The sequence below is a fragment of the Schistocerca nitens genome, chromosome 12, assembly GCF_023898315.1.
Source record: "Schistocerca nitens isolate TAMUIC-IGC-003100 chromosome 12, iqSchNite1.1, whole genome shotgun sequence".
In the NCBI taxonomy this organism is placed as follows: domain Eukaryota; kingdom Metazoa; phylum Arthropoda; class Insecta; order Orthoptera; family Acrididae; genus Schistocerca; species Schistocerca nitens.
In genome coordinates, this window is record NC_064625.1 from 150,042,416 (window position 1) to 150,054,767 (window position 12,352).

A 12,352-nucleotide genomic window follows, 5' to 3' on the forward strand; every position below is an offset into this window, starting at 1 on the left:
CCGATTAGGTTCCTTTCAGATTACGCTGATACAATAGCTCCCTACTTAGCACTCATATACAACCGCTCGCTCACCGATAGATCTGTACCTACAGATTGGAAAATTGCGCAGGTCGCACCTGTGTTTAAGAAGGGTAGTAGGAGCAATCCATCTAACTACAGACCTATATCATTGACGTCGGTTTGCAGTAGGCCTTTGGAGCATATACTGTATTCAAACATTATGAATCACCTCGAAGGGAACGATCTATTGATACGTAATCAGCACGGTTTCAGAAAACATCGTTCTTGTGCAACGCAGCTAGCTCTTTATTCGCACGAAGTAATGGCCGCTATCGACAGGGGATCTCAAGTTGATTCCGTATTTCTAGATTTCCGGAAAGCTTTTGACACCGTTCCTCACAAGCGACTTCTAATCAAGCTGCGGGCCTATGGGGTATCGTCTCAGTTGTGCGACTGGATTCGTGATTTCCCGTCAGGAAGGTCGCAGTTCGTAGTAATACACGGCAAATCATCGAGCAAAACTGAAGTGGTATCAGGTGTTCCCCAGGGAAGCGTCCTGGGACCTCTGCTGTTCCTGATCTATATAAATGACCTGGATGACAATCTGAGCAGTTCTCTTAGGTTGTTCGCAGATGATGCTGTAATTTACCGTCTACTAAGGTCATCCGAAGACCAGTATCAGTTGCAAAGCGATTTAGAAAAGATTGCTGTATGGTGTGGCAGGTGGCAGTTGACGCTAAATAACGAAAAGTGTGAGGTGATCCACATGAGTTCCAAAAGAAATCCGTTGGAATTCGATTACTCGATAAATAGTACAATTCTCAAGGCTGTCAATTCAGCTAAGTACCTGGGTGTTAAAATTACGAACAACGTCAGTTGGAAAGACCACATAGATAATATTGTGGGGGAGGCGAGCCAAAGATTGCGTTTCATTGGCAGGACACTTAGAAGATGCAATAAGTCAACTAAAGAGACAGCTTACACTACACTCGTTCGTCTTCTGTTAGAATATTGCTGCGCGGTGTGGGATCGTTACCAGGTGGGATTGACGGAGGACATCGAAAGGGTGCAAAAAAGGGCAGCTCGTTTTGTATTATCACATAGTAAGGGAGAGAGTGTGACAGATATGATACGCGAATTGGGATGGAAGTCATTACAGCAAAGACGTTTTTCGTCACGGCGAGATCTATTTACGAAATTTCAGTCACCAACTTTCTCTTCCGAATGCGAAAATATTTTGTTGAGCCCAACCTACGTAGGTAGGAATGATCATCAAAATAAAATAAGAGAAATCAGAGCTCGAACAGAAAGGTTTAGGTTTTCGTTTTTCCCGCGCGCTGTTCGGGAGTGGAATGGTGGAGATATAGTATGATTGTGGTTCGACGAACCCTCTGCCAAGCACTTAAATGTGAATTGCAGAGCAGTCATGTAGATGTAGATGTAGATAGATCTAGAAAAGGCATAGGACCGGGTTCTTAGGAGGAAGTTATTGTCTGTTCTACGAGATTATGGAATAGGAGGCAAACTTTTGCGAGCAATTAAAGGTCTTTACATAGACAGTGAGGCAGTAGTTAGAGTTAATGGTAAATTGAGTTCATGGTTCAGAGTAGTTTCAGGGGGAAGACAAGGCTGCAACCTCTCTCCACTGTTGTTAATATTATTTATGGATGACATGTTGAAAACAATAGACTGGCTGGGTGAGATTAAGATACGTGAACACAAAATAAGCAGTTTCGCATATACGGATTACTTAGTTGTGATGGCAGATTCGATTGAAAGGTTGCAAAATAATATTTCAGAGCTAGATCAGAAATGTAAGGCCTATGGTATGAAGATTAGCATCTCCAAAACGAAAGTAATGTCAGTGGGAAAGAGATATAAACGGATTGAGTGCCAAATAGGAGGAACCAAGTTAGAACAGGTGGACGGTTTCAAGTACTTAGGATGCATATTCTCACAGGATGGCAACATAGTGAAAGAACTGGAAGCGAGGTGTAGCAAAGCTAATGCAGTGAGCGCTCAGCTACGATCTACTCTCTTCTGCGAGAAGGAAGTCAGTACCGAGACTAAGTTATCCGTGCACCGTTCAATCTTTCGACCAACTTTGTTGTATGGGAGCGAAAGCTGGGTGCATTCAGGTTACCTTATCAATAAGGTTGAGGTTACGGGTATGAAAGTAGCTAGGATGATTGCAGGTGCTAGTAGATGGGAACAATGGCAGGAGGGTGTCCACAATGAGGAAATCAAAGAAAAACTGGGTATGAACTCTATAGATGTAGCAGTCAGGGCGAACAGACTTAGATGGTGGGGTCATGTTACACGCATGGGAGAAGCAAGGTTACCCAAGAGACTCATGGGTTCAGCAGTAGAGGGTAGGAGGAGTCGGGGTAGACCAAGGAGAAGGTACCTGGATTCGGTTAAGAATGATTTTGAAGTAATAGGCTTAACATCAGAAGAGGCACCAATGTTAGCACTGAATAGCGGATCATGGAGGAATTTTATAAGGGGGACTATGCTCCAGACTGAACGCTGAAAGGCATAATCAGTCTTAAATGATGATGATGATGATGATGACTTACACCAGCGCTATTGGGAAAGTAAGGTCCTATCAGTCACGAAATGGAAACTGCTGAAAATATCAAAAATGTTTTATTTGCAACAGTTTGCTACAACTTCGGGCTATTTATTTACATATTCGTCGTTCCGACTTAGACATTTGTCGTAGCATTGTACCAACTTTGCAATACCGCCATAGAAGTCAGCCGCCTCTGCTTGTCGCCAATTCTCTACGCTGGTCTCTAACTCGTTGTGTGTGCCAAAAAAGTTGTGTTCATAGCTAGCGGTTCATGCGAGCAGAGATGAACCTCAAGGTGAGCCAACTATGGGCCACATTGAGGGTGATCAAACATTCCCATCGAAAATGCTGCAGGAGCGTCTTCTGTGCCCATGCTGAATGAGGCCCGTAACTGTATAGAACGAAACGCAAGGCAGATACGTTATTCGCGCTACAGTTTTTCGTAGCCTTTCTCGCCACATGCAATACGCCTCTCGCGACACACGCGAACAGCAAGATGGCATAATATTCTGGATCAGAAACACAGTGCAAAAGTTTTGTTTTTCTGTGTAAAAAGCAGCCACATATCATCCAAAGGACGTGAGTACACGAATAGCTAAGCAAGAGCTCAATACACACCAAAATAACTGGTTTCCACAACACTACCACAACCGTAAGTATATACTGCTGACATGCGAAGTTCACTGCACCAGGCGAACGGTCTACCCGACGGGAGGCCCTAGCCACACGACATTTCCATTTCCATTTAGCTTTTAGTATTTGTTTACTAACGGCCGCTCACATGGTTGCAGATGACATGATGTTCGCTAACAAGGGAACCTCCCCATCGCACCCCCCTCAGATTTAGTTATAAGTTGGCACAGTGGATAGGCCTTGAAAAACTGAACACAGATCAATTGAGAAAACAGGAAGAAGTTGTGTGGAACTGTGAAAAAATAAGCAAAATATACAAACTGAATAGTTCATCATACGATAAACAACATCAAGGAGACTGGGAACTCAGGAGCGCCGTGGTCTCGTGGTAGCGTCAGCAGCTGCGGAACGAAAGGTCCTCGGTTCAAATCCACCATCGAGTAAAAATTTTAATTTTTTTTCAGTTTATGTGACAAACTCTTATGTTTTCATCACTTTTTTGGGAGTGATTATCAGATCCACAAGAAAACCTAAATCGGGCAAGGTAGAAGAATCTTTTTACCCATTCGCCAAGTGTACAAGTTAGGTGGGTCGACAACATATTCCTGACATGTGACGCACATGCCGTCACCAGTGTCGTATGGAATATATCAGATGTGTTTTCCTGTGGAGGAATCGGTTGACCTATGACCTGGCGATCAAATGTTTTCGGTTCCCATTGGAGAGACACGTCCTTTCGTCTAATAATCGCACGGTTTTGCGATGCGGTCGCAAAACACAGACACTAAACTTATACAGTGAACAGAGACGTCAATAAACGAACGGACAGATAATAACTATGCAAAAATAAAGAAAGTAAAATTTTCACTCGAGGGAAGACTTGAACCAAAGACCTCTCATTCCGCAGCTGCTCACGCTACCACGGGACCACGGCGCTCCTGAGCCCACAATCTCCATGATGTTGCGTATGTGGTCCATGGACAACTCAGTTTGTATATTTTGCTTATTTTTTCACAGTTCCACACAACTTCTTCCTGTTTTCTCAATTGATCTGTGTTCAGTTTATCAAGACCTATCCACTGTGCCAATTTATAACTAAATCTGAGGTGGGTGCGATGGGGAGGTTCCCTTGTAGGTAAAAAGACGGCAACAGAAAAGAAAGAAAGAAAAAGAAGACAGAAAATGTCACAAACAGCGCCAATAATTGCTTAAACCTTCTGTAACATACAATAAATAAGGTAATATGAAAGTATGGATACAAAACTATATTTCAAAAGACGATTTGTAAAAATGCAATAATGTTTTACTGTATTTGTACAACCGTACCATTTTCTGCATGTTTTAGATTAAAAAACCCCACTGATGATGATGATATTTGTCGCCGAAACTAATTTGGGATAATAAAGAAATAAACGAATAATAAGGTGTTTTGCATCAAGGCGGACTCAATCTCCGATATTACTGTTTTTCTATGCAAACACGGACCAAATGGAAGAGTTCCAAGATGATATTCTTTTGTTTGTTGTCAAATTTAAATTTGCTGTCTGACAGGCACTGTGCACCCCTTTTTGTGCTAAAGCGATCTTGATTTGGAGTAATGAATGTCATTTTTCCTCCTGGACTGTATTTTTGTAAGTACATCATTGTTCCTTTTGAACTGTTGTGGATTATTTAAAAGAAGCTTTATGAAGGAATAAATACACGTGAAGCAATAGTCGGGACGACCAAATTGTTACTTTTAGTACAAGATAATGCAACTAGGTGGAGCACCAGCCACTCGAAAAAAAAAATAGTAAGCGGTACGAAGGTACCACAACTGGTGAAAAGTTGCCCTGACTGACTGTAGTAAACAGATGCCACTAGATGACCGTGGCTTAGCACCAAATATTGTTCTTACAGTACGTTTATCGGTAATAAATACACTATTTCTTAAATATGAGTCACTCCAAAACACGATTCCAAATGACGTTACTGAATGAACATACACAAAATACGTCCGTTATTGATTTGTCTCTCCCCAAGATCTGCAATGATTGTACGTGCAGATGTCGCTGAACTAATTTGTTTTACAAGTTACAAAATGTGCTTTTTCCAGTTTAAATTCTCATCAATATGAATACCTAAGAATTTTGAAGATTTCGCACTATTTATTACTGTTGTCACCGTGTGCTACAGTCATCATTGGTGCACTACCCCTATGTGTCCGGAACTGAATATGAAGTCTCTTTTTAAAATTGACGGTGAGACCAATCACAAAAAACCATTCAAAGATACTTTTAAGAACGTTGGTTATCATTTCTTCTGGTTTGTGTGTATGCTTGGACTGATTAGTGTCATCTGCAAAAAGAAGTAATTCTGTTTGTTGTCTGTGTATTGGATGGAAGGACGTTGACATGTTTGAGGAACAACAGCGAACCTAAGATTGACACCTGGGGAATCCCATACGTGATTTCTCCCGACCAGAATAATATCCTGGGGCTACACTGGCTAAATTAATAAGTACAACAGTCTGCATTCTCTTGGTTAGATATGACATCATACATTGGTTGGCTATACCATCAGTCCTTTAAAACTTCAGTTTACCTATGAGAATGTTGTTGTTGTTGTTGTGGTCTTCAGTCCTGAGACTGGTTTGATGCAGCTCTCCATGCTACTCTATCCTGTGCAAGCTTCTTCATCTCCCAGTACCTACTGCAACCTACATCCTTCTGAATCTGCTTAGTGTATTGATCTCTTGTTCTCCCTCTACGAATTTTACCCTCCACGCTGCCCTCCAATGCTAAATTTGTGATCCCTTGATGCCTCAAAACATGTCCTACCTACCGATCCCTTCTTCTAGTCAAGTTGTGTCACAAACTTCTCTTCTCCCCAATCCTATTCAATACCTCCTTATTAGTTACGTGATCTACCCACCTTATCTTCAGCATTCTTCTGTAGCACCACATTTCGAAAGTTTCTATTCTCTTCTTGTCCAAACTGGTTATCGTCCATGTTTCACTTCCATACATGGCTACACTCCATACAAATACTTTCAGAAACGACTTCGTGACACTTTAATCTATACTCGATGTTAACAAATTTCTCTTCTTCAGAAACGCTTTCCTTTCCATTGCCAGTCTACATTTTATATCCTCTCTACTTCGACCATCATCAGTTATTTTACTCCCTAAATAGCAAAACTCCTTTACTACTTTAAGTGTCTCATTTCCTAATCTAATTCCCTCAGCATCACCAGATTTAATTTGACTACATTCCATTATCCTCGTTTTGCTTTTGTTGATGTTCATATTATATCCTCCTTTCAAGACACTGTCCATTCCGTTCAACTGCTCTTCCAAGTCCTTTGCTGTCTCTGACAGAATTACAATGTCATCGGCGAACCTCAAAGTTTTTACTTCTTCTCCATGAATTTTAATACCTACTCCGAATTTTTCTTTTGTTTCCTTTACTGCTTGCTCAATAAGAATGTGAACTTCAGCCCATATTGTTAGATGTTAACATTAGCAGGATGTGGAATGTTAGTTTTATTGCCTTTTCCTATACGTACTGCAATAACCACTACCCCGTTTACGCCAATGGAGAATATGGAAAAGACAGCATTAGAAATAGCAATTTCTGAGTTTATACCAGCACATCTTCTTTTAATATATGCTGGCCACCTGGAGCGCTAGCATCGCTGCAAACGGTTGAATTTTTTGCCCTATCAAGTTTCGCTACTGTTTGTCGTAGACAATAATTAGACTCAATTACAGCACGCACACGCATTTGAGCTTTCTACTGGCGCCCGAGACGCGAATCTAACGGGAAGTATTCCTAATGCGGAACATGCCATTATGGAAAATGGGCTCCACCATGCACTCCACAGTGGCTTGCAGGCTACCAGATTACTGACAGATATTATAGACTGTAGAAGTACTGACTTCCACGACATAATTTATGTTACACTTCGTTGTGAACTACCTTTCTGCTTTCTAGACCATCTTTAGACAATGTAGGACTAAACGGACAGTCCTTATAACATCTCCGAGATTATTTTCGCAAAGATACGTGGCCTTTTACGGCTACACAACAATAAGAAAAACATATCCTTGTTGAAATACACAAACGAGCTATGAACAAATATTACCTCACATTACATTATATTCAAACATTAAAAACATAAGAATGAAGCCCAAAACAATACACAAGTGAGTACAGGGACAGACTATTATATGTTCTTTTCAACAGTAAAGACAAGATTCCACCTTTAGAACTAAGTGGAATTTATAGAATTTGATGCAATTTCTATGTGGAGTTATATGTAGGTCAGTTATGTTCTATCATTACTAGACTGAATTAACTAGAAAGGAGCTGTCGAGTGAAAAAAAAAAAAAAGATTCCACATGTGCTGAACATGCTCTGAACTGAATGTTACTCTTAGAGTATTAAATGTGATGTTCTCCATGGAACAAACAAAGCCAGAAAACTAACATTACTTTAAATTCATTCACAATATCGATAACCACAAATTACAGAATCCTGACTTAATCCTTAATAGCCAATTGCAGTTAATATGATTGTTGTAAACAGTATAACTGTTCCTCATTCCACATCCTGTTTACTACTTTCTCCTTTCACTTCCTCTTCTTTGCCAGTGTATGTCAATGATCAGTTATTTTGTCCAACCTACATAGTAGTCTGCGCTATCACTCAGTTGTGTATTGTTTTAGTTATACTTTTCATCTTTGGATAAAATGTAATGAAGGTTTATTTGTTGATAGCTTCTTTATGTATTTCAATAATCTTGTGTTTTTCTGTGCTTTTATAGTAATAAAATGACCACATATATTTGGAAAAAAAATTGTAGTCTATAACTCAAGACTCTCACTAACATGTTGCGACTATCTGTTTACTCTTAAATTATCTAATGTTGATGTAGAAATCGATAGCCAGTACAGAACGAAATATAAAATAGATGTTATTGTGAAACATCGGTACTGTGTATTTTGTTTTTAATGTTTCTCTTCCTCGAAGTTCCGACGGACTATTCTATAAAATACTGATATAGATGTAGATATCGAGGTAGCTACAGACGTTGATAAATTGATTGAACCTCAGCACGGTCTGTTCCTAGTAACAATGTTCCTTATATAGAAGCTACACCCACAGACGGACTATGATGGAATGTCTCTTAGTAAAGAAATTTCTATTCGTTTGAGGTCAAAAGAAACAAGCCACATACAGGGATATCCGAGTCGAAAACAAAACGTAAAAATTCATGAAACAATTTGTACAGCTTCAGTCACTTTTTACTGATATTTATTAGCGCGAAGCGTTTCGTCGGCAGGTTGCCATCATCAGGTGAATTACGATTGCATGTACGTTACAGTAATTTGAAGTGTGATGAGGTTCATTTGCTGGGTGGGTTAGTGAGGTAATGTACCGAAAGCATTTTTGTTGCAAATTTGTTCAAATGGTTCAAATGGCTCGAAGCACTATGGGACTTGACATCTGAGGTCATCAGTCCCCTAGCACTTAAAACTACTTAAACCTAACTAACCTAAGGACATCACACACATCCATGTCCGAGGCAGGATTCGAACCTGTGACCGTAGCAGCCGCGTGGTTTCGGACTGAAGTGCCTAGAACCGCTCGGTCGCAACGCCCGGCTTGGAAATTTGCCACACTTAAGATTAGTGCACTTGTAAGTGTAATGTGCCTGATGGTGGTAGTATGCTGCCGAAACACTTAGTGCCAATAAATATCGGTAAAAAGAGACTGAAGCTGTAAAAATTATTTCATATATTTATAATACATTCTCTGATCTGAATCAAGTCCATATGTCATGTCTAGATTTGAGTAAAAGGTAAAAATCCGTCCCGCCACGACTTCCTTGTAATTTTGCACGCTTATGTTAGCAGCCAGAGGGGGTTCCCCGTTCGGCTACCGTGCCAGCAGCCTGTCCCACACAACGGCCCCTGCCATCCCTCGTAATCCCGGCAACCTGATTTCGCAATCTTTTGTCGAGCGACGCGTGCGTAAATAAGATGCGTGCGCGTGCAGCGGGGGCCAGGCGCTGATCCGCACCAGATTACGCACTTTGTTCCTCCCCTCCAGCCGATACTTTCAACCCTACATCCTCCCTCCCCCAGCCCGTCACGAAGCTGTGACAACCCCGCTCTCCTTGTGTCGCAAGCGGATTGTCTCTGCTGTCCCTGTTCAACGGCTTCGGATTTCACTGCGCCTGCACGGTTAGTGTGAAGGTTCACTCACACGGACTACATTTAACGGCAATATTTGGCCACAATTGTCTTGCCGTGAAGGTCGCTGCAATACGGGTGCAATATACAGCAATTTCGTGATATTGCTGGGCAACGCTGCTGACGTCGCAGGCTGTTGCAGGTAATTGCCGACGTATAGCTGTGGGGCGGGAAGGCGGGGGCAGGAGGGGAGAGGAGGGGGGAGGACGATTCAGGGAACTTTCGTTCATAAAATGTGTGTGAAATCTTATGGGACTAACTGCTAAGGTTATCAGTCCCTAAGCTTACACACTACCTAACCTAAATTATCCTAAGGACAAACACACATACCCATGCCCGAGAGAGGACTCAAACCGCCGCCGAGACCAGCCGCACAGCCCACTTTTGTGTCAAGAGTCTCTTAAGGGGGGACGTTGATGAAAAACACACACAATTACACAAATGCACCAAATCCACAGTTTTGGAGATATGCCAATGAAATTTTGTACCACGCTTTACATGAAAGTAACACATTTACATATAAAATCCTTTGACTGTATATATTCAACTTTTTTTAATGAAATCTGAAGTTTCATTTTCAAAAAATAATGTATGTTCCTTTTTCTCAGAAATTATTCAAGAGATTTCTACAAAAACTTCTCTGTTTCATCTCCTTATATGTTGTAAGCTTCTCTCATGAGGTTTTTGGAATGTCAAATAGCAGAATTTTGATAATTTTTAAATTATAATTCCACAAGTACAATTTTAAATTCATGCAAGATTCCAAGCACTTTGCCCCATATCTCAGCTTGCAATCAGAATTTCAAAATTTGCTCTTGAGACAACGTTTATTAGGTTTACAGAAATATGTGTACAAACTTTCGTAATTCTAGCATTAATAGAATCTGAGGAAAAGGTACATAAACTTTAAAAAACAAACTTTTTTCCTTATGTCGCTTCTTCAGAAGGCCCCACATCTGCACTCTGGGTCGTCTTTCCCTTCAAGGCTTCTCTTCCGGTTTCTTGTTGTCTGTCTACTTTCCTTTACCAGGCCTTCAGCTGACTATTCTGCTGCAGAGACGCTCTGTAAATCTATTTTTCTCAGGATGTCTTGAGTAAAATTTCCTATCTTGAAGCCCATTCTTTGTAAGACCTTCATCCTCCCGACGTTTCCATCATTAAATACAATAAGTGTGTCATAAGTTGCAATTCTGACAACTGTAGTAGAGGCAAATGTGTTTTTAGGGCATCTTTATGAGTGAATTTAGAGACTCATTTGGATTTTGGGTTTTACCATGAACACACTTTTTGAGAAGTGCCGGATCGGCCAAGGATGATCTATAAAACCGAAGAGTATGTATCACGGCCTTCTAGACGTATCCCGCACACGTTTGGGTTAAAGTAATACACAGAGCTGGTATTGAAGTACTGCTTCAAAACGTGGGCGTGGCAGGGAGGCCGCGTCCCACTTATAATTAATTTTCAGGCACTTAGGATGCGATTTCAACATTGAAACTCTGGGAACTTATTGTCCATGAGTTGTACTAACAAATAAAAAATAAATCGAAAGTTGACATTTTTGGTCAATTTCATCAACGTCCCCCCTTAAAGACGAGCATATTGGCCTTTTTTGTGCTCCGACAGGAGTATTTTTCAGCTAGTTCTAATATTCCGCAGATAATCGAATAAGTGATAGTTTATTTCGTTGTAATAATACGGCGACATATTTTCTTCTGTGTAGCACTGGGACCGGTGACGACCTACACTTTCACATTCCATTGCCATTGTTTTCCCAATTTTTATGTGTTTACTATTTAGTTTTCTGAGTATTGCATATATTTGAGTTATTTTCGAATATAGTGTTCGCTTTGAACCTATTCATGACGCCAATGTTTTGAATTTAGTGTTTCAATGCTTTTTTGTCCAGAAGAAAGCGTTGGTCACCAATATAAATTTGTCATTCTTAAAGTCCCAACTCAGGACTGAGGAAGATCAATTTTAGACGCGAATATCTTGACAAACATTAAAATGATTTGTACTAAAAATTAGATGTTCTTTCACTGTTTTCGTAGAAAAGGCAAATGGTGGATCTAATATAGTTGATTTTAATCAGATCCTTTTGTTTGTTTGGTTCCGTGAAGTAGCTTCCGAGCATTTTCAAGCCCATCTTCAGACGATGAAGCGGATGTTATGCATTTATGTCAGAAGTGTACTGTCTGGTGACTCTGTGAGAAGGTTATAGGAAACCCATTACTCCAATGCCGGAGTGATAGCTATACGGAGCATTGTGTCGAAAAGCGAATGGCAGCATAAATGAAGTCAGTGACAATAACGCCCACATTGCGCATTTAATACAGATATTCGTTCCAGAATGAGATTTTCACTCTGCAGCGGAGAGTGCGTTGATATGAAACTTCCTGGCAGATTAAAACTGTGTTCATGACCGAGACTCGAACTCGGGATCTTTGCCTTTCGCAGGCAAGTGCCCTACCATCTGAGCTACCCTAGCACGACTGACGCTCCGTCCTCACAGCTCTACTTCTGCCCGTATCCCGAGTTCGAGTCACGGTCCGGCACACAGTTTTAATCTGCCAGGAAATTTCAGATATTCGTTTTTCGACACAGTTTCCAGTATAACTATCACTCTATGGCGATGCACCGGGCGAGGTTGCGCAGTGGTTAGCACACTGGACTCGCATTCGGGAGGACGACGGTTCCAATCAACGTCCGGCCATCCTGATTTAGATTTTCCATGATTTCCCTAAATCGCTTCACGCAAATGCCGGATTGGTTCGTATGAAAGGGCACTCCCGACTTCCTTCCCCATCCTTCCCTAATCCGTGGGGACCGATAACCTGGCTGTTTGGTCCCCTCCCACAAACCAACCAACCACCCAACCAACCAACCAATTAACCATGGCGATG